We start from the raw sequence: 22,843 nt of genomic DNA, 5'->3' as shown, positions 1-22,843 counted from the left end.
GTTAACTATAGTTGCCCTGTTGTGCTACTGAATACCAGACCTTATTCATTCTGTCTTAACTGTATTTTTATACCCATTAACATTCCCCACCTTGTCTTCCCCTCTCTGCTATCTTCCTCAGCCTCTGGTAACCATCATTCTACTCTTTATGAATTCAACTTATGTTTTTCTCTTAGCTCCTGCCCATAAGTGAGAACATGTGACATTTGTCTTTCTGTGCTTAGCTTATTTCACTTAACATCATGTTCTCCAGTTCCATCTAAGTTGTTGTAAATGACAGGATCTCATTCTTTTTTATATGCCTCCATTTCTTGAGAGCCGTTCCCATCCAACTCCGAGTGGCTAAAATGCTGACTTCCTTAGAAATTTGAAATTGTCCCATTTAGACCTGTTAAAAAAGAACAGCTCAAAAACATTATATTTGATACAGCTTTTCCAATAACAGTTCTTTGGGCTGCTACAATTTGGAGAAAAGTTGAGAAAATAGGAGTGAGCATTTCAAGTTTGAAAAAGAAAAAGAAGAAATAAGGTTAGAATTCATTGTTAGCTTGGTCTGTTTACTCCCAAGGATAATGCCTATTTGATGCAATTGAGCAAAGGGACATTGATGGAGGGATTCTGAGGCAGAAGACTCCAATTTACAATATTCAGGGGGCCATATACAATATTCTGTTGAAGCCTCTACAGTGACCTTATGAGATAGCTGCTGTTGTTTCCATTTTACAGAGGAAAAAAAAAAGTATGAGAAAATTATCTGTCCAAGGTCAGTTAGTAAAGAGTAAGTGAAGTAATGGATTTACAGTGGTGTCTTCTAATGAAGCAAGGTATCCCAGTAGGAATTCATGGTAACTCCTGATGCTTTTCTTATTCTTGAATAGGACATTTCCCCAGGGGAAAACGCTACAAGTAAATTAAAATCAAATGTTGAGTAAAGGAGCAGAGGAAAACTATCATGGGACACAAGATACAAAAAGGCAAATAACAGAGAAGGGGTTGGAGGACTGTGTGATAAACTGTATTCCCTTCACTCCCATACTCCAGCTAATCTGATTTTGTAAGTTGTACAGGCATTGTTAATTACATTTTGACTATATTTTGAGTAATGATTAGAACTACCATACTAGGTATTTGGCAGTATCTAAGATTAAACGTCTCTTTTTAATTCTCACCATAACTTGAGGTACAATGGGGTGTGTATTGTCATCTCCATTTTACAGGTTAGGAAACAGATGCAAAATGCAACCTAATTTGCCTCCAATCCTGGGGCCGAACTGGGATTTATTGCCAAGGCTATAGCTCTGCACGTGTTCCAGGTGACGTCCTGTGGTTTGAAACCCCTCTGAGTGGCTTCATGTTTTGTTTCTCTTTCACTGGGGAGGATAAAGTCACCACTAGGTCCTTTCTGTGTTCTTTGCTGCCTTTTTCTCTTCTGCATCCACAGTCCTGACTTACTCCATTTTGGTCTGGATTTCAACTGGCTGAAACTTAATCCCTGATACTGTTAGCTGAGAGAGAGCATCAAATATTAATCCTCCAGGGAGTATGTTTTTTAAAGGAGACACTGGAAGGGCAAAAGGTCTTTAAGACTCAGATGATTCCGTGATAATGAAAATTGAAGCAGGATGAGGGGGAGAGAGTTTTAAGAGGAGCGATCGTCTCAGAGCTTCAGAACCAGTAGACACTGTATGGCCCTGGAACCAGCAACATTGGCATTACCTGGGAGTTTCTTAGAAATGCGGAATCCGGGGCCATCCTCAGGCCTACCAGTGTGCATTTTAACAAGATCCCTAGGTAATTTGGGAGTACATTATAGTTTGAGAAGCACTGGTGTAATCCATACTCTGACATTTTTGTCTGATCTCTGGCAGTGGGCTGAGCTCAGCACTGGAACTGAAAGGCAAATTTAAACGTCCGTTTTCAAGTGAGTAGGTAAGAGGTAACTTAAGGAAAGAGCAGCAGAAAATCAGTTCTGGGCCTACAAGAGGTGGCAGTATGTTGGGAAACACAGTTGACTGATTCAAAACAGAATAAATGGGCCAGTTTCAATGTGTAGTTGCTGAGTTAGCAAAAATCTACCAGGTCAAATCAAATTCAAAGTGTTTTAGCTTTAGATAAGCAATATCTAGTCTCTCCCTCATGAGAGCAAATGTAAAATAGTCTAAAATTTTTATTAGCAGTGGGAGAGTTGGCAAGATCCTGTTTCCTCTGGGAGCCAATGCAATCATTTCTCTCATAGCTCAGTTCATGAACCGACTATTTTGCCAGGAACTGAAATTGTTAGTTTCCTTGAGCAAAAAGCAATTTTGTTTCCCTCTGGTTTTTCTCTAAGTGCAGGTTAGCCTGAAGCTCGGCACTGCCCTGCTCTGCAGAGATGCTCCAAGCTGACCTATTCTTCTTAACAGTATCATCTTGCAGATAAATCGGACCCTAAGAATCAGGGAAAAAAGCAGCCCCAGAACTTGGCGTTTTCTCAGCTTATCACACTGAGTTTTTGGCAAATGTTTTAAACTTTAAGTGTTTCAAATTTTCCCTAATATAATTTACCTGGCAATCTCCTCCAGGAATGCTGAGTGAAGGTTAATGAGATGATGCAGCTGCTTTGATCTCCTGGGGAGAAAAAGAAGGTTATAAATATATCAAACCCAATGACTAGATACAAACAAGATTTTAAAAAGTAAAATGATACATCATTAACACAATCACCTATCTGCATTAACCATGCTGTTTCCTTGCTGTTTTCTACTCACAGGCTTGAGCCTAAGAGTCATTCTTAGTCATTCTCCAAGAGTGTGAGAGAAAGACGGTGAGTGCTCTGTCTGCCCACATCTGGTCATTTTCATTCTCCTGCTGTAGACCTTCTAATGCCTCCTCAGTGTCTTCAGAATTGCATCTCAAAACTTCAATTTTTGTGTTTTGATCTTTACTCACCTCTCCAAGCTTAATTTATCACTCCCTGCCTCTCCTTTACCCTAGGGACATTTTCTGTTTGCCAATGCACCAGGCTCTCTCTCCCTTCAGGGCACTTTCTTCTGGCATTTACTGGCTGTTCTATTTGTCCAGAACACTCTTCTTCTCCCATCTTCCCAACATCCTCACCTGGCCATTCGGCATGACCTGGCAGGTCTCATCTGAGTTGTTCCTTCTCTGGGCTCCTGAGCCTCTCAGAGGATCCTAAGCCTGGGCTGTGAGGGCCCCACATGATTTCATTGCATCAGGCGCTTAGACCCTTTCTGGTAACTCTCTGCTTTTTCATCTTCCTCTTCGAGACCAGTGGCCTCAACCTGGGCCACACATTAGAGTTGCCTGGGGACATTTAAAAACTCCTGCTATTGAGATCACATCTCAGACTAAATAAATTAGTCTCTGGGTGTGGGATCCAGGGATCAGTATTTCTAAAAGCTGTCTAGGTGATTCCAGGGCACAGGTCAATTCAAGAACCACTGTACTCAGTGGTAAAATCCTGATGAGAGTGGGTACAGTCATGAGCATTACCATAGTGCTTGATATAAATTGGCATGCAATAGAGCTCGTGGATTGAATGAGTTGAATGAATGAGGCTTTGGCTTTGCAGACCCTGAACTTTGGTTGCCAGCTCACGCTGGGAGCTATTAACCAAAAAGTGACTGAGGCAGATCTCAATAGATAGAGGTTTATTTCGCCAAGGTTAAGGATGTGCCTGGGAAAAAATATAAGTCACAGGAGCATCTGTGACCTGTGCTTTTTCCAAAGGAGGTTTTGGGAACATCAGTAAAGGGGAAAGAATAAGCAGGAAAGAAAAAAAAGGAAGAGGAGGCAGGTGGTTACATTCTTGGGAGGCTCTGATTAGGCTCAGTAAATCTACGGTTTACATGTGAAAAGAGGGGCTAGAGAAAAAGTCAATTATACATCGTCTTCCACTCAGTAAATGGCACACTTTACACAACATAAAGTGAATGTCCAGTGCAGTGGCTCATACCTGTGATCCCAGCACTTTAGGAGGCTCAGGTGGGAGAATCACTTAAGCCAAGGAGTTTGAGAGCAGTCTGGGCAACAAAGCAAGACCCTGAGTGTTAATAAAAAAAAATTAGTCAGGCACAGTGGTACATGGCTGTAATCTCAGCTACTTGGGAGGCTGAGGCAGGAGGATCCCTTGAGCTCAGGAGATCAAGGCTGCGGTGAACTATGATTTTACCACTGCACTCCAGCCTGGGTGACAGAGCAAGACCCTGTCTCAAAAACAAACAAACAAAAAGCTAAAGCAAACATGTGAAAAGAGGGAATAGAGGGAAAAGCCAGTTATACATTCATCTCAGGGTAGACAGAAGGGTGATTTCTGGTCTTGTCCTTGTCCTGTGAAATTAAACCAGCAATTGACATTGTCAGAAAGTAATTCAACAGAATTTGGTTTTAGGGTTAGTTTATGGGGTGATATATATACTAAAGCAGGGATAGGTCCCCAACCACCAGTTCGTGGACGGGTACCATTTGGTGGCCTATTAGGAACCGGGCCACACAGCAGGAGGTGCGCGGTGGGCCAGGGAGCATTACCCGCCTGAGCTTCACCTCCTGGCGGATCGGCAGTGGCATTTGATTCTCATAGGAGCACGGACCCTATCGTGAACTGTGCATGTGAGGGATCTAGGTTATGCACTCCTTATGAGAATCTAGCTAATGACTGATGATCGGAGGCGCACGAGTTTCATCCCAAAACCATGCCTCCCCCTTGCCCCAATCCGTGGAAAAATTGTCTTCCAGGAAACCGGTCCCTGGTGCCAAAAAGGTTGGGGACCGCTGTCCTAAAAGATTTAGGGGCTCACAGGGAATTTCCTTGTGAGTAATTTCTGCAGGAGGCCATCGGGGAGGAGGTATGTGGCCTTCTATTGTCCAAGCTTAACTTTCCCTTTGGCGTAGTGAGTCTGGGATCATGAGATGGTATTTTCTTTCACGGAGGATCAGGCATTTGGGTACCTGAGGCCCTGACATTTCTCTTCAGCAGAAACCAATTCATTTGATTTTCAGAAAATGTGACCAAGTTACCCAGGTACTTTTATCACCCTTCCTGCTCCCCAGCTCCCCACCATCAGCCCATTCTTTTCATAGGCAGGAAGCCTATTTAGAAAGCCAAATTAAGATTAGATAACAAAAGGAAGGAAGTTGAACGTTGTTTTTATTTGGCTCTGATGCCCAGAAAACGTCAATTTTCTGCTATAAAGATCCCTGAAACTGCATATTCTTGACATTTGAGATGATTTATCTGAAAGGGCTTTGAAAACCATAAAGCAGCATTACTGTTATTACTGCATTTCACTTATTCCTATGACAAGGCTTCATAGGGTCTTTATGATTGCCATAGGTAATGGGAATTTAAGGGGCAAAAAGGGCAGCCACTGCCCCCGGGGGACAGAGTGGGGTGGAGTGTCCCGTGCACAACTCATTGGCGTGCAAGGTGGGAAGCCCAGGAACTGGGAACTCAGGGAAAGGAGTGCTACTCCATGCCTCTTTCCTCTGGATTCTGAGTGCCTTAAGGGCAGAGGCCATCCTATTTATCCACATGGCACATAGTAATTATTTGAATGATGAAGATAAATTATGGGCCATTTGTTAGTTAGGATTCTTTGGGTTCCAGGTAATAGAAAACCAGCTTGAGTCCGTCTAAACATGAAAAGATTTATTGGAAAGATCGGGGTGGTTTAGAAAGTCAACACCACCATCAGAATAGAAAAACAGAACCTAAAAGCAGAACCTGGGGAATGCTGTGCCCAGGGCTCTTCTGAGAACTTCTCATGCCGAAACCTCGGGCACCCACAGGGTCAGTCAACCTCCGCTGCTCTTGTTTGTGTTATGTTCATTCTCTCCTCCTGCAGGTAAACTGGGGATATGCAGTGGGCACAGGTGAGAGATAGGAGTTTGGCGGCACTGGTTTCCCAAGACACAGGACACAAGACCCCTCCAATAAAACAGGATGCAGTAGAGAAGCTGAGCAAAACCTACCAAAACCAAGAAGGCAACAGAAGTGGCCTCTGGTTACCCTTGCTGCTCATTATATGCTAATTATAGCACACTAGCAGGCAAAAAGACACTCCCACCAATGCCATGAGGGTTTACAAATGCCATGGCAACCTGGCGCCCCACTCCCCACCCCCAATAAATTACCTGGAAAACTCATGAATAATCCACACTTTGTTTAGCATATGATCAAGAAATAAATCCTAAAAGTAGCCAACCAGCAGCCCTCAAGGCTGCCTTGCCTATGGAGTAGCCACATTTTTATTGCATTACTTTCTTAATAAACGTGTATTCACTTTACTCTGTTGGCTTGCTCTTGAATTCTTTCCTGCATATAGCTAAGGACCCACTTGGCTTCCTGGGCTGACCCCAATTTTGGGGTTTGCCCTGGGACACAGGGGAAGCTGGTGGTTCTGAACTCAAAGTTTTCAAATCTTATCTCGGGAGAGGGAAGAACTGTCTCTTCTGAGCTTTATTTATACCACCCTGGGGGAAGGACTCTGGCCCAGGAGGAAGAGGTCACCAGTCACTGAGATAGACTACAGGGGTGTGCATGTGAGAGCACGGTATGGGGGAAGAAGCTCCTCAAAGAAGGCAGATTTTCCTAGAACAGCACCTGCTGGCATGTAGTGGTTATAAGAGACCCCCTGACTCCAAGAAAGCAGATAGGATTAACAGGCTGTGACTCTTAGTTGCAGAATTTTTGGAAAGGTACAATAAGGTCTAAATGTCCCTCTGTAGATAGACTAAATTATAAAAGTGAAGGAGAACTTTTGCAAATCCTAGGCTGAAAGCCCTTTGTTTATAAATCATGCTTACTTGCTTTTATGTTTCTACCAAAATTAGGATGACATTTGTTCCAGAGTGTCCCAAATCTGATAAGACAAGATTATGACGGTAACTTTTGGCCTGAATGAAATAATAAGAGTGCAGAGACGGGTGCCCTGCCCTGGTATGAGTTGTTCTGATGACTCACAGAGTTTTGGTGGCTCTAATTGGTGCTCTAGCATCTCTGGAGTTGGATGGCTCTGCAGCTGAAGAAGCCTCAATCCAGGGGTGCAGGTGCTATTTAAATATTTCCTGGTACTTCCTTTAATAGGGCATGGGAGATTGAGAACCTTGAATAAGTCTCTATTTCTTATTATAGTTCGGAAGTTTCCTTCTTATTGCAAACAAAAGACTCCAAGGTTGTCTTGCTCAGAATCAGGAGGGCTCTGGTTGGTCTTAGACCAGTGATGTTTCCACGGTTCTTTCTGATGACCCAAAGTTCTAGAAATCGTTATGCACATGTCTAATTGAAGGGACAACCCGAACAGGCTAAATGTTAGCAACAAGGCTGTTTATTCACTTGGGTGGAAGTGAATAAACAGCCTTGGCTGAGTCTGAGAAAGGAGTCAGCGAAGGGTGGTGGGAGTGGAACTGGTTTTATAGGTTTGGGGTAAGTAGTGGAAAGTTATAGTTAGGGGCAGTTTTTTTGGGCAGGGGAAGAATGTCACAAGGTGCATAGTCACAAGGTGGGGGAAGGTCACAATGCACGATATCACAGGGTCAATTGATTAGTTAGGGTAGGGCAGGAACATATTACAATGGTGGAATGTTGCGAGATCGGTTCATCAGTTAAGGCAGGAACTAGCTGTTTCTTCTTCTTTAGTGGTTCTCTTGTTGCTCCAGGCTTTATGACTGCAGGAGGCCTGTATGTGTGGGTCACAGGGGTCACAATGGCTCAACCATGGTGTAGCCCGTTCAGAGGACATTACAGAAACAAGGCAGAGAGAGCACTGGCTTCCCCCAAAGTGAAGAATTGGAACTTGCCTCTCTGACAAGAAACTTCTGTGAGAGTTGGGACTGTGGAGGAAGTGACAGGGCAAGGATTCTGTTCCTGAAGGTTTTCACACTGGCTGTGCACATTTGGGGTGGCAAAGTGATATAAGGGACAGAGGTCACTGAGTCCTGTTCACAGGAGGCCAAACATTGCAGACAATGCATGGAAAGCAGAGATTCCAGGAACAGAGTAGATCCAGAACAGGTCCTCGACCCTGAAGTAGGAATGAACAAAGAAAGGCCCCAAAGGGGATTTGAGATCTGGGTCCAAGAGACTGAATAGAAGCCAAGGTGGCTGAATAGAGCTGTCAGCGGGAGGGCTGAGTCAAGAATACAAATGATAGTTGGGTAGATAACCAGGTTGGGAAAATGAGCTGGGGGTAGACTTCTTTACATTTTCTCAATTGTGGTCTCCTAGGCTAGTGACCCAGGAAAACACAAAGACAGTAGCATTCATATAGCTCTTTTTAAATAGGGCTGCTTTCCTGAGGCAGGCTTTGCAGCCAAAGTTCCCATGCAAATTTCCACTGAGTGTTGCCACATTTTAAATAGGGTTCTTTGGTGAAGCCACAGTTCAGAGTAGCAAGAATTTTAAAAATTGCTGTTTAAAACGAACACTTCATCAATGCTTCTGCCCTCTGCTAGCATAATTGCTCTTAGGGCCAAACTGTTTTCTGCTTAACCAAATGAATTAATAGATATGTGGCTCCGTAGGGGGCAGCTCCCCTCCTACTGTACGAGCAGGCACACCATTTGGAAGCAGAGGGCACAATATAGAGAGAATCGAATGGCTCTGCATAAGAAATCAAGCTGAATTCAGAGTTTTTGTGGACAGAGGAGTGAGGGGGTGAAGGAGGAAAGGGAACCAGATGAGCAACATGACAGAGCTGGGTCTTGAGAAGAGATGACTATAAAAATACCTGAATCTGGCCCTCCTTGTGTTAGGGCTGGCCAGGGGACCTCTAAAAACAGCAAGGCTGCCCTTCAGTTTTCTCACTGTATTAGAAATAATATTACAAGTATAAGGTAGTAAAGTATATCATTCATTTTAAACTGTAAAGGCAAAATTAGTTAAATTTTGATTTCAAAATATTCCATTTTGTCTGTTGATGTTCTGTAATAGAAGCCCTGCCCCCAATCTTTGCCTCCAAATCTGTAATAAAGGTGATTGGTCACAACCTCTGTGGGGGTGGGGTTTGTGATAATCCAGGAAGAAGGGGCAATATTCCATCTTTGGGTCAATGTGGAGTAAAGAGAAAGGGGAACACCAGCAAATGTGAGAGGAGAATAATGTGGTAGACTCAGTAGGAGGGTGAAAGTGATGCAGTGGATTCTACATAAGCAATGCCTGGAAGAAATAGGAGTGGGCCCTGTATTTTCCATCATGTCTGGTAAAGAAGCTTGTATTAGTCTGTTTTCTGCTGATAAACATACTGGAGACTGGGCAATTTACAAAAGAAAGACCACCCGCATGATTCAGTCGTCTCTCACCAAGTCCTTCCCACAACACGTGGGAATTATGGAAGCTGCAAGATGAGATTTAGGTGGGGACACAGAGCCAAACCATATGAAAGCTGCACCCACTGTTTTGTCTTATTTTATTTTTAAAACAATTCCAACCTATAATAAATGAGAAGTTTAAACATCCTGAAATGTTAAAAGCCCTCTGACATCTGTGTTTCCACAACATAGAGTCAAGAATTAACATTTGCCATATTTACTTTATTTTTCTTTCTCTATATGTTTTAACTTTTTATTTGTATATTTATTTATTTATTGAGCTATTTGCATATGAATTGCAGAATATCATGATACTCGAGTACTATAGACTTAAGTGTATATAAGCCACCATCATTTAAATATTAATAAGGGTCAGCTCTAAAGGCTGGAGGACTCAAAGATCTCCAGATAGCTGGCACCAGAGTTACAAAGGTGTGCAGAGAAAGGCTCCCACTCCTCCTCCTGGGATGTCTGGACCCCAGTGCAGGTGAAGCCCTGTACCCATCCCCACTCCCTCAAGTTGGCTTTGGAGGAGATAGCCCCGGTATTAATCTGTTCTCACACTGCTGTAAAGAACTATCAGAGACTGGGTAATTTATGAAGAAAAGAGGTTTAATTGACTCACAGTTCCACAGGCTTAAGAGGAAGCATGACCAGGAGGCCTCAGGAAACTTACAATTATGATGGAAGGTGAAGGGCAAGGACCTTCTTCACATGGTGGCAGAAGAAAGAGAGAGAGTGAGGGGGGAAGTGCTAAACACTTTTAAACCATCAGATTTCCTGAGAACTCACTCAGTCATCATCACAAGAATAGCAAGGGGGAAATCCACCCCCGTTATCCAGTCACCTCCCACCAGGTCCCTCCCCCAACATTGAGAATTACAATTTGACATGAGATTTGGGTGAGGACGCAGAGCCAAACCATATCATTTGGCACCTGGTTCTTCCAAAATCTCATGTCCTTCTCACATTTTAAAACATAATCATGCTTTCCTAACATTCCCCCAAAGTCTTAATTCATTCCAGCATTAACCCAAAAGTCCAAGTCCAAAGTTTCATTTGAGACAAGGCAAGTCCTTTCCACCTGTGAGCCTGTAAAATCAAAAACAAGTTAGTTACCTCCAAGAGACAATGGAGGTACAGGCATTGGGTAAATGCTCCGATTCCAAATGGGAGAAATTGGCCAAAACAAAGGTGCTACAGGCCCCATGCAAGTCCAAAGCCCAGTAGGGCAGTCATTAAATCTTAAAGCTTCAAAATAATTTCCTTTGACTCAATGTCTCACATTACGTTTTCTTAATTGTGGTCTCCTAGGCTAGTGACCCAGGAAAACACAAAGACAGTAGCATTCATATAGCTCTTTTTAAATAGGGCTGCTTTCCTGAGGCAGGCTTTGCAGCCAAAGTTCCCATGCAAATTTCCACTGAGTGTTGCCACACTTTAAATAGGGTTCTTTGGTGAAGCCACAGTTCAGAATAGCAAGAATTTTAAAAATTGCTATTTAAAACAAACACTTCATCAATGCTTCTGCCCTCTGCCAGCATAATTTATGAAGATGCAAGGGGTAGGCTACCATGGCTTTGGGCAGCTCTGCCACTGTGGTTCTGCAGGGTACAGCCCCTACAGCTGATAACCCGACAGTTGGGGTTAAGTGCCTGTGGCTTTTCCAGGTACACAGTGCAAGATGTCAGTGGATCTACCATTCTGGCATCTGAAGGATGGTGGCCCTCTTCTCACTGCTTTACTAGGTAGTATCCAGGTGGGGATGCTGTATGGAAGCTCCAACCCCACATTTCTACTCCACACTGCCCTAATAGAGGTTCTCCATGAGGGCTCTGCTCCTGCAGCAGATTTCTGCCTGGACATCCAGGAGTTTCCATACATCCTGTGAATTCTGGGCAGGCGCTCCCAAGCTTCAACTCTTGCCTTCTGCACACCCACAGGCCCGACACCACAAGGAAGCTGCCAAGGCTAGGGGCTTGCACCCTTTGAAGCCGTGGCCCCAGCTGCACCTTGGCCCCTTTTAGCCATAGCTGGAGCTGGAGTGGCTGGAAGGCAGGGTGTCATGTCCTGAGGCTGACAGAGCAGCAGGGCCCTGGGCCTGGCCCATGAAACCACTTTTCTCTCCTAGGCCTCCAGGCCTATGATGGATGGGGCTGCCATGATGTTCTCTGAAAGCCCTAGAGACATTTTCATTATTGTCCTGGCTATTAACATTCAGCTTCTCTTTACTTATGCACATTTCTGCAGCAGGCATGAATTTGTCCTCATAAAATGGGTTTTTCTTTTCTACCACATGGCTGTGCTACAAATTTTCCAAACTTTTATGCTCTGCTTCCATTTTAAATATAAGTTTCAGTTTCAGATAATCTCTTTGTTCATGCATATGAGTGTACACTTCTAGAAACAGCCAGGTCACTTCTCGAATGCTTTGCTGCTTAGAAATTTCTCCTGCCAGATACCCTAAATCATCTCTCTCAATTTCAAAGTTCCACAGATCTCTAGGGCAGAGGTAAAATGCCACCAATCACCTTGCTAAAGCATAGCAAGAGATGGCTGGGCGTGGTGGCTCACGTCTGTAATCCCAGCTCTTTGGGAGGCTGAGGCAGGCAGATCACCTGAGGTCAGGAGTTCGAGACCAGTCTGACCAACATGGGGAAACCCTGTCTTTACTAAAAATACAAAATTAGCTGGGTGTGGTGGTGCATGCCTGTAATCCCAGCTACTCGGGAGGCTGAGGCAGGAGAATTGCTTGAACCCAGGAGGTGGAGGTTGTGGTGAGCTGAGATCACACCATTGCACTCCAGCCTGGGCAACAAAAACAAAACTCTGTCTCAAAAAAAAAAAAAAAAAAAAAAAAAAAAGCATAGTAAGAGAGACACCTTTACTCCTTTCTCAATAAGTTTCTCATCTCCATCTGAGACTACCTCAGCCTGGACGTCATTGTCCATATCACTATCAGCATTTTGGTCAAAACCATTCAATAAGTCTCTAGGAAGTTCCAAACTTTCCCACATCCTCCTGTCTTTTCTGAACCCTTCAAACTGTTCCAACTTTTGCCCATTACCCAGTTCCAAAGTTGCTTCCACATTTTCAGTTGTCTTTATAGCAGTGCCCCACTCTGGGTACCAATTCTGGTACCAATTTTCTATATTGGTCCATTCTCACATTGCTATAAAGAATTATCTGAGACTGGATAATTCATGAAGAAGAAGGTTTAATTGACTCACAGTTCCATAGGCTTAACAGGTAGCATGACTGGAAGGCCTCAGGAAACTTACAATCATGGTAGAAGGCAAAGGGAAAGCAAAGACCTTCTTCACATGACAGCAGGAGAGAGCAAGCAAGGGAGGGGGACATGTCACACACTTTTAAACCATCAGATCTTGTGAGAACTCACTCACTATCATGAGAACAGCATGGGGGAAATCCACCCCCAAGATCCAATCACCAAGTCCCTTCCCCAATATTAAGAATTACAATTCAACATGAGATTTGGGTGGGGACACAGAGCCATATCGTATCAGCCCACCTTGTCACAGCATCATCTCGTTTCCTCCTTCTCACTCTCTTTTCTTCTCCCCAGGACATTTTCCCCTCGTCTCTTTCCTTGAGTCTATTTCCTACTCAGTCTGTCTGTGAAGTATCTCCTTGTTGCTGTCATCTTAGGCTGGGTCTTTCTGAGTACCTGGAGTCATAGAGGACTGATGTGTTTTAGGAGAGGACAGAGTGGAGGAAGTGTGTCAGGGGAGCAGAGGGAGTGGTATTTTGGGGAAAGTGGTCTTGGATGCCCTTTAGCCCAGAGTAGCCCTGGAAGTGGCTTGGGTGAATGGTGTCTTGGACCACCCTTGGTGGTCTGTCTGTCTGTCCATCAGCCTGCTCTGCCAGGCTCTGTGTGTCTGTCTGTACATTATTCTGTCTTTGTTTATGCCTCAGACTTTATTTCCTTCCCTTCCTGCCTCTATCTTTCTCTTTCTTTCTTTCTTTCTGGCTCACTCTGTCTCCCTTTACTTCTCCCTGTCTGTCTAATACAGCTCCTTTCTTTACCATTTTTCCTCCCTCACATTCAAATGGTGCCAACTTGAAGAAGCCAGCTGAAGCAGGGGCAGGCTATGCTGCTCAGCAGTGTCTGCTCTTCTGTTAGTGATGTTTGTGTCCAGACACCATCTGAGAGGGGTCTTTTAAAAAGGGCAGTATGTGGCTCTGAAGGATAATGTTGGCAAAGGCAAATCAGAAAAAGGACATAAACCATTTTGTAATGTTATGTTTATTTCCATTTGGGTGTAAGTTCTCATGGAATAAACGGGCAGCATTTCAATTTCAGGACACTTTGTTCACCACACTGCTTTTCTGTCTCCATGTGGTCTTCTCGAGAGGATGGAATCTCTGTGCCAATTAGGGCATTAAAAAAGAGGCACGCACTGCATTCCTGGAGTTCAGAAGATCAGATCTCCTGCCTTGACACAAGGGCCTTGCAGACAGTCCCCTGGTGTCCGCTGGAGTTGTGGTTCCTGCTGGTGCAATGAGGACCCGGGCCAAGAAATTAGAAACCCCAATGGCATCTTGGCATGCACATCTCCCAGAGCATCCAATAAGCCCCCTGTAATGTGCCCACCCAAGCCCATGACTCACCTCAAAAACTTGGTGCTCTGGTTATTGTGACACTAGATCTGGCTGGCATATAGGCACAGATATGAGTGTAGGTGAATGAAATGAGATCAATGGGACTTTTTGTCTGTTGTGCACCATTTCATCCTCCTAATTGGATCTAACAGAAACACATATCTGGTTGGGCAGGCAACTTCTAAATCAGGCACCAGCTGTCACAGGAGCAACCTGTAAGACAGCCATGCTAGGTTTGCTGCATCCGAATTCTGAATTAGATCACTGCAATGTGATTTTACTTATCTTCCTGGGGAAACCTCTAGAGGGAACACTTTGTTAAGCCAGATTATTTAGCTTCACTGCAAATATTGTTGAAGACACAACATCTTTAACTTCAAGGCAGTCTATATTTATTGGGAACCAATTAGGTCCCCTCACTGTGCTGAGTCTGTAAATGGATGCATAGGTGGCTTAAGATGATCTAGACAACAGACATACAGAGTAAGGAGACTGGGAAGGGAATTGCACCTATCTCCTGATAGGTGGGGAGGGCTGGCATAATGCAAGCAGGAACTTGAAGAATGCAAAAGACTTAGGTAGGTGAAGAAGGGAGACAACAGGGACGTCCAGAGGGAGACAGCCTACAGCATGAAATGCTGCAGACTAGAGCTGCTCCTGGAAGTGGAACATAAGGTTAGACCAGTAGCCTGGAGCTGTTTGGTGGAAGGCTTGGAAAGCCCTTCTGACAGTTTGGGTGTTTTCACTGTGTCATGGGAACCATTCAAGCTTCCTCTGCTTTCTGAATTTAGCATGGACTGAGTTCGTACAGTGGGCTGACTTTTTAGAAATGGGGATTTTGTTGTATGCTTACACTTTAGTAAGCTTTCTGAATTCAGCATGGACTGAGTTCGTACAGTGGGCTGACTTTTTAGAAATGGGGATTTTGTCGTATGCTTACACTTCAGTAGAAAATGCAGGGCTTTGACACTTGGTTTCAATTCTGGAGCTCTGCACATCCAAAGAGAATTCTGCACATTCAAAAACAACCTTGTGCTGCTTGCTTCCTTCCTCCCCTCCTCCTTCTCTTTCTTTTTTTTTTCCTTCATCCTCTCTTTTTGTTTCTTCTTCTTCTCTTCCCCACTACTTCTGTCAGAATCTTCACTCTAAGCACAGTGAATGGTATGCCCAATTGGGAGGCCTTGCCTGTCTCAGCTCTCCCATCTCCCCAGGCTCCTGCAGCCGTCTTTGCCTAGCACCAACCCTGATGCCCAGCTCAGCTCTTGGTCGATTCTCTGCTAAGAATCCATTAATGGAAAACACTGGGGAACAATGCAGACTTTACTGAAGAGTCCTTTGTGGGCAGAGGAGGGTGTTTTCATCAGACATTCCACAGACAATAACTTTAAAATCTTCAATTGGGCATTTCTGTTCTTTAAAGTCACTTTCCGGCGGTATGGTCCCTAGACCATACTTTGTTTTTTTTTCTCCACAGAATCCACTGGCTCCTTTCTCCTCCTTTCACTTTGCATTAAAATCAATTCCTCTTCTATTAGGCAGAACACTCCAACCTTGCCCCAGCAACTAGCTGCAGTCTGTGTACCCGGTTTGTGTACCTGTCTTGGTGGTCATCTGTTGGCATCTTTGTTACTTCAGCACCCAGTGAGAGGTACAAAACAACACCTGCATGGGTGCTTTAGTTTAGGACTTTATGAAGGTGATAGGTTTGTATTAGGTTGGTGCAAAAGTAATTGCAGTTTTTGCTACTACTTTAATGGCAAAAACTGCAATTACTTTTGCACTAACCCATATAGTCAGCCCTTACTCTTCTGTTGTCAGTAGAACAACAACCATGTACACCTTGATGAAATAACTCTGGTCATATTTGATGAGCTCTAAAGAATATGCAAGAGGCTTTTACTATTAATGTCCCAACTACGCTCACTCTGTGACTAGTGTCAAAGATCTAGTCCTGGTGGGGTCTGACTCAACATCTTTCTGCAGCTCTCTGTTCTTGTCCTTTACACTATGAAGCAGTATCTCCATCCTGCCTTTTCATCCTTCTCACAGTCCTTAGCTGCTGCTGGGTAGCCTCAGGCATGGCTTGTAATGCCACAGCCCCCAGCGCCACCTCCCACTGTCTGCTGTTTGTGGTTGTTCAGGTGGCTGTGTTTGCCTGCAGGATCAGCGTTCTGCACCCTCTGGTGATAGCAGTGAGAAGATTAACTTCAAATCTAGAATTTATTCCCTAATTGTGTCATTTTGTGACAGTGCTGAGGAACGTCATTAAATACCACCTTTCCCCCATTGTAGCAGACTTAGATATTACAGTGCAGTAACTTCACGGCAAATACCCTGTGGGTCACATGAGCTTAGGACCTTGATTTTAAGTCTCTGTTTATCTCTATGTAAAATGGTGTGAATAATATAGACTTGCAGTGTTGTGGTAAGAATGAATGCTTTTTTTTTTTTTTATTATTCAAGTATCTTGGAAACTAGTGACTATTTACGTGTTTCTTTCCCACACATTCCCATGAATTTCCCTTCACAAATACAGAGTTGATGTTACACTTTTATTGATCACAATAAACATCTAGGAAACAGAAGAATCAAGATAATAAACTAATATTTGTTAAACATGTAGCTCATATTATTACAGAAATTAGGGTAAAAATTAGACAAGGGATGGGAGAACAAAGGAGCAGATTGAGAAAAATAACATGAAAGTGTCACCCTTCCATCTGGATTCTAGAAGATTATCAACTGGACAACTGAATAAATTAAAATATTATATAGGCTTTTTTTTTTTTTTTTTTTTAACCCTGGAAATAATTGGTTCTCTCCAAAGAAGGATAATTTGTTCTGATTGATCTTGGTGTCTCTGCCATGAGCAGATCATAGAACCTTTCCTTCTCCACCCAGGGTCTTCTACATGAGCTTTCTAGCCATCACAAGATGAACTCTGGATTTTTTATTATGTTTTTAATTTTAACATTTTCTCCCCAAATAAGGATATGAAATGAACTTGGAATGAGTGAGTTTGAATTTAGGCTTTACCACTTAGAAGCCAGGTGACCTTGAACAAGTTCTGAGTTGTGTTTTTCTGTAATTCCATAAGGTGATGCTTACCCCATGTGAACCATGTGAAGTCATCAAGCACCAAATAGAAACTCACCGAACCTTGGGTCTGGTCAGCCATTCCCAGGTGTAAGGTCTGCCTTCACCATGTGCATTTGCCAAAAGGCCATTTCTTCCTTTTACTCACTCAGTTCCTTTTCTGGCTTTAAGATTTTCTAGATGGACTTGAGCACTTTGCTTTGTCACTTGTTTCCTAATGTTTCTAACCAAGGGTACACATCTTATGTGAAGTCTCAATCTCTCTCTCTCTCTCTGTGTGTGTGTGTGTGTGTGTGTGTGTGTGTGTGTATGTGTTGGGGGTGCAAAGGGAATTTATTTGTGAACAACGATGAAACAGGACAGAGTTGTCCAGGGAGCGCCTGTTCCTTGCTACTGAAGCCCCTGGCTCCACAGGAGACCCACACTCCACATTGTCCAGCCATTGTCCCACAGCCTCCCCTGGCTGTGGACAGCCGAAAACTTTGGACTACATGTTTTAAATGAAGCTTAGTAGTTGGGCAGCTATGGCCAACAGTAGAAGCAGAAGACTTTCTAACTGGACAGGCCACTGAATTTCAAAATTCAGGCCAGGTCAGGTCTAGCAAGTTTTTCAGCTCAAGCATTTAGTAGGGAAAATGTCTCCGTGTGATAGGGCAGGAATCCAACAGAATTTTCAGATACTGCGTTTAAAGGTTTAAAGGAGCATGTGCCTAATTGCAGGGAGTGAACCTCAGGGTGGAGGTGCAGAGGGCACGCCCTTTTTACCTCTGTTTCATCCTGAGGTCTCAGCTGGCTGGCCCAGCCTGGAGAAGCTTCTGGGCCTGTGCTCCATTTCTTTAGGGCACTCATGTCAGTGCCCTAAAGAAATTATATATTCGTTAGTGTGATTTCATTGTCTGTCTCCTAGACCACAAGCCACAAGCTCCGTGTAAATTGAGACTGCATCTAGCACGGTGCCTGGCATGCAGAAGGCTTTCCATTGTAGAAAGAAAGAAAATGGACATGCATTTATGAGTATGCGTTTACAAGTTATGCCAACTGAATACTAAATAGAAAATAAATCATTACCAAATGTAGCTGGGGAAGAACATTAATTATGTGTAATTTGGATTCATAAATTTTGTATCAAATCCTAATTAACATTCCCCATCTAATTGGTATTCTAAATAAAATCTCTTTATTTGGATTTTGAGTTTGTTTGTCCTGGTACTCCAATAACAACCTTGCATGCAATTGGAATTTGCATGTATCATGAGAGAACAGGACTGTGGATTTTAATATTTTTCAAGACATTAGGAACAGGCAGCCGTTTAAAAAAACTAAATATCTAATTATTTGCAAACGTATCTATTTTTTTAATGTAGCACAATTAAAGAGTTTTCTTATAGAAGAAGATAAAATAAATGGAATATGAAGGTAAGCATGAATTAACCAGAAATCACTTGGAAATCAAAGAAAACACAAAGGCATAATTGAGGAAAGAAAAATATCTTGAATCCATTGAGTCCATGCTGAATGAGAAATCAAATAATGATATGAATAAAACCTCATTGACAAAACATGAGAGCTATTGCAATAGATGGAAAAGGCAAGGCATGAAATCAAATACAATTCACTTGTGCTGAAAAACAACCTTTAGTGGCAATGTTTCATGGCACAGTTAATATAAAATAAGTCATTATTTGAAAAGGAAAAAGAAAGCTTGCCTTATTACATCACATCAATAATGCATTTTCGAGGAGCTCATCACGGCTCATTCTATAAAGGCCAAGTAACACAGAGGAATCATCTTTTAAGTCTGCTTTTGCCTTCCTGCCTAGAAGGGTTCACTTCATTATCTTGCTTTGGCTCAAACTATAAAAATTTTCAAGGGGTTTTAATGCAGATGAATTCAGTCACTCTATGTAGCTATCCAAAAGGATTCTGGACAAAAAAAGAAAAAGTAAAATAAACATCCTGTTCCTATTTCCACTCCCCATCTCATTTTCCTAGCCAGGTGCTTTTTGTTTTAATCATATAGATAATTAGATTGGTTCTTCATTTAATTTTGCCCTTAGAGAAATGGCCACAGACTACACATGGTCTTTAGTTGTTCTTTAGTTGTACAATTATTAGCACCGACTATGCATTAGGGGCTGTTGAGCGTGATCCAGATTCTTAACTCTTTGGATTTTGGTCTCCTTATCTGGGAAAGAGGGGTAATAATACCTACTTCATGAGATCTTGGTTGGGATTCAATGAGCTAAAGTAAATGAGATCCAAGGCACAGGGGAGACTGGTCCCATTCTTGCTCTTTCTCATTTATTACCTCCATTGACAGGAAAACCTGTTGACCACCCACTAGGTGCTGTCCTGCAGGAGCTTAGAGTTGAGGGAATGAGAAAGGCAAGCAAACAGAAAATAGAATAGGCTGGGATTCACACAATGATGTAGGTATTCCTGGGGTACCTGGCCCACCTAGCTCTGTAGTGCAGGACGAGGGGCTTTTCCAGCAGAAGGGGTTGTGAGAAATCAATGAAGGGCATGTCGTCAGGAGCTGGTACCCAGCGGGAGAGTAGGCTTTGCTGTTTTTGAACTGAAAAAAAAAAGAAATGAAAACCCCATAGTCCTTTTACCCAGAGGTAAATATTGTTATTTTGGTGTAATTTTATTCATGATTAGGATCATACATTTTGTTCCCTTTTGTTGTTATTACAAACATTGTATATTCATCATATAAAGGTAAAGAAAATACATATAATTTAAGACACAAAATGAAACACACCAAAATTTTCTTTACATGGCTACATTTTTTTTTGTTTGTTTTACTTTAAGTTCCGGGCTACAAGTGCCTAACATGCAGGTTTGTTACATAGATATATGTCTGCCATGGTGGTTTGCTGCACCTATCAACCTGTCATCTAGGTTTTAAGCCCCGCATGCATTAGCTATTTGTCCTAATGCTCTCCTTCCCCTTGTCCCCCAGCCCCCAACAGGCCCAAGTGTGTGCTGTTCCCCTCCCTGTGTCCATAACATAGCCACATCTATAAATGCTTATATATCCTTCTGAATATATATCCTTCTCAATCTTCTCTATATGTCTCTCTGTGTCTTATTCTCAATCTCTGTTTGTCAATCACTTTTTAATGTTTTTTTAACCTGTATGTTCCATTAAATATACCAGGAGAATATTTCTATAACAATAAAATTTCAGCATAGTCTAATTAATCATGACCAAATAAAGTTATATTGTGTAACAAAATTTATTTACCCAACCTCCTATGGTGAACATTTATGCTTCTCCAAATTTTCATTCCAAATACAGTATAGTCATAAAAGTTTCATAGCTAAACTTTTCACAGATCTCTAAAGATTTTCATAGAATAAAACATTAGCAGTGGCACTTAAGGTATTTAAAGATTTTGATACATCTACTGTTATATTGCCCACCAACAAGCAGTTCCAACATTTCTCCTGGTCTGTATCCTGACCACCTTAACCACTGAGTATCATCAGAGTTTTATAGGTACCACATGGTAGTTCATTGTTGCCAATTTGCATTCCTTCACTAAATAATGAAATTAAACACATTTTCATGTATCTGTTGGTTAATTTTCTTTTATCTTGCAAACTGTGTTGATGATCTTTGCCATTTATTATATGAATTCTTTTCTTACCAAATCTTACATTAAGGATATTTTCCTTTTCATATATAATGAATGTATTTTTGTTAGTAAATAGTTTTTTTTTTGGATTGTGTTCGTTCATGGCATTTTTTGGTAAATAAAAATAAAATAATAAAATATAAAAGCTATTGCTAAAAAGTTTTCGACATTTTCATAATGGGATCTATTGATCCTTCCCTTCATGAATTCTGCTCATAGCATTTGGCATAGAAAGGCATCACCTGCTGTATAATAATGTGGATACTAACCTGTGATTTATCCTGGTAATTGTACCGTTTCTGTTTTTAGTTGTAACCTGTTTTGATCCACATGAAATTTAGATTCATGTAATACATGAAGTAGAGTTCTAATAGTCTCCTCTCCCCAGATGGCTAGCCAAGTGTCCCAACCCTTCGTGTTAAAGAATGCAGCCTTTCATCTTTTATTTGAAATGCATTCATGGCTGGTTCTATAATATTATCCAATAACCATTTCCCGTTCTTTTTTACTCATGGAACCCAATTGTTGGGAGCAATGAGCCCATATTTCCTTGCAGCTGGCTGCATGACCCAGAAAGCAAAACTATCAAAGCTAATATTTCCTGAACTGGTGGATGCACTGCTAAGTATTACTTTCTCTTTTTCCTTCTTTGTTCCTGGAATATGAGGTGCATCTTGCAGGTTAGGTAACAATCTTTCCACCATAAGGGCAACCCACCTGCTAAAAATGGCGGGGCAGGAGGCTAGAGAGGTCCGACCCTAGATGGCTTTCTGGAGTAGCCACTGCAGGTCCCGACACTTATTTGTGAGAAACATAAACTCCTATTTGGTACGTTTCTCATCATTGGATTTCTGCTTCATGCTGCCAAATTTATCTTAAGAGATAAATCACTCTTTTCTCTCTTTAAAATATTTTTTACTTTAATTTCTGTGGGTATACAGTAGGTGTATACATTTATGGGGTACATGAGATGTTGTGACACAGGCATGCAATGCATAAAATCCATCATGTAAAATGGCATATCTATCCCCTCAAGCACTTATCTTTTGTGTTACAATCCAATTATACTCTTTTAGTTATTTTAAAATGTACAATTAAATTATTATTGACTATAGTCACCCTGTTGTGCTATCAAATACTAGTTCATTCTTTTGAACTATTTTTTTTTGTATACCTATTAATGATCCCCACCTCCTCATACCCTTTCACTGCCCTTCCCACCCTCTGGTAACCATTGTTCTCCTCGCTATCTCTATGAGTTCAATTGTTTTGATTTTTAGATCCCACAAATAAGTGGGAACATGTGATGTTTGTCTTTCTGTGTCTGGCTTACTTCACTTCATATCATGAGCTCCATTTCCATTCATGTTGTTGCAAATGACAGAATCTCATTCATTTTGTATGGCTAAATAGTATTCCATTGTGTATATGTACCATATTTTCTTTATCCATTCATCTGTTGATGGACACTTAGGTTGATTCCAAATTTTGGCTGTTGTAAACAGGGCTGCAATAAACATGGGAGTATAGATAGTTCTTTGACATACTGATTTCCTTTCTTTTGGGTATAGCCAGCTGTGGGATTGCTGGATCATGTGGTAGCTCTATTTTTAGTGTTTTGAGGAACCTCCAAACTATTCTACATAGTGATTGTACTAATTTACATTCTCACCAATAGTGTTCAAGTGTTTCCTTTTCTCCATATGCTTACCAGCATTTATTATTGCCTGGCTTTTTTTTTTTTTTTTTTTTTTTTTTTTTTTTATCTAAGCCATTTTAACTGGAGTGAAATGATATCTCATTGTAGTTTTAATTTGCATCAGATAAATCACTTTTATAATGAATGAATTTTCTTGGATGCCAGAGGATGTTAAAAAGCCTTCCAATATGTGTCGTTAATCTCTGTGTCCTGCATGATTCAGATACCACACTCTAGCTTTTAATCTCACGTAGCTTACATCCGGGATTCCACGTCTCCCCCATGCCATGTCCCCTGATTGTTTTTTTTTTTTTTTTTCCAAAAAGTTACTTGCTTTTCTTGTATTGCATGGCTTTAGATAACTTGGTATTCATTTTGTCAGATTCATATTGTTGCTCAGTTGTCCAAATCTTCACTTATGTCCTTCAATGGAGTTGTATCACTTTGTTCACATAGGTCCAGGAAACTTCTTTTA

General features: G+C 42.0%; 1 long non-coding RNA gene across 2 annotated transcripts in view; it reads left to right on the top strand.

The window, feature by feature from the left end:
• LOC129060331 (uncharacterized) overlaps positions 1 to 22,843 on the top strand; it is a 52,769-nt gene that overhangs the window by 19,723 nt on the left and 10,203 nt on the right. Inside the window, exon 3 of one of the 2 annotated variants that reach the window (XR_008526940.1) lies at positions 5,844 to 6,222. The exons of the other annotated variant lie outside the window; for it this stretch is intronic. This is a non-coding gene — a long non-coding RNA (uncharacterized LOC129060331). Of the gene's footprint in view, positions 1 to 5,843; positions 6,223 to 22,843 lie in introns of those variants that run through there. 2 annotated transcript variants of the gene reach the window in all.

This window comes from Pongo abelii, chromosome 6 (assembly GCF_028885655.2).
Source record: "Pongo abelii isolate AG06213 chromosome 6, NHGRI_mPonAbe1-v2.0_pri, whole genome shotgun sequence".
Classification (NCBI taxonomy): domain Eukaryota; kingdom Metazoa; phylum Chordata; class Mammalia; order Primates; family Hominidae; genus Pongo; species Pongo abelii.
This window is presented reverse-complemented; position numbering and strand designations above follow the sequence as displayed.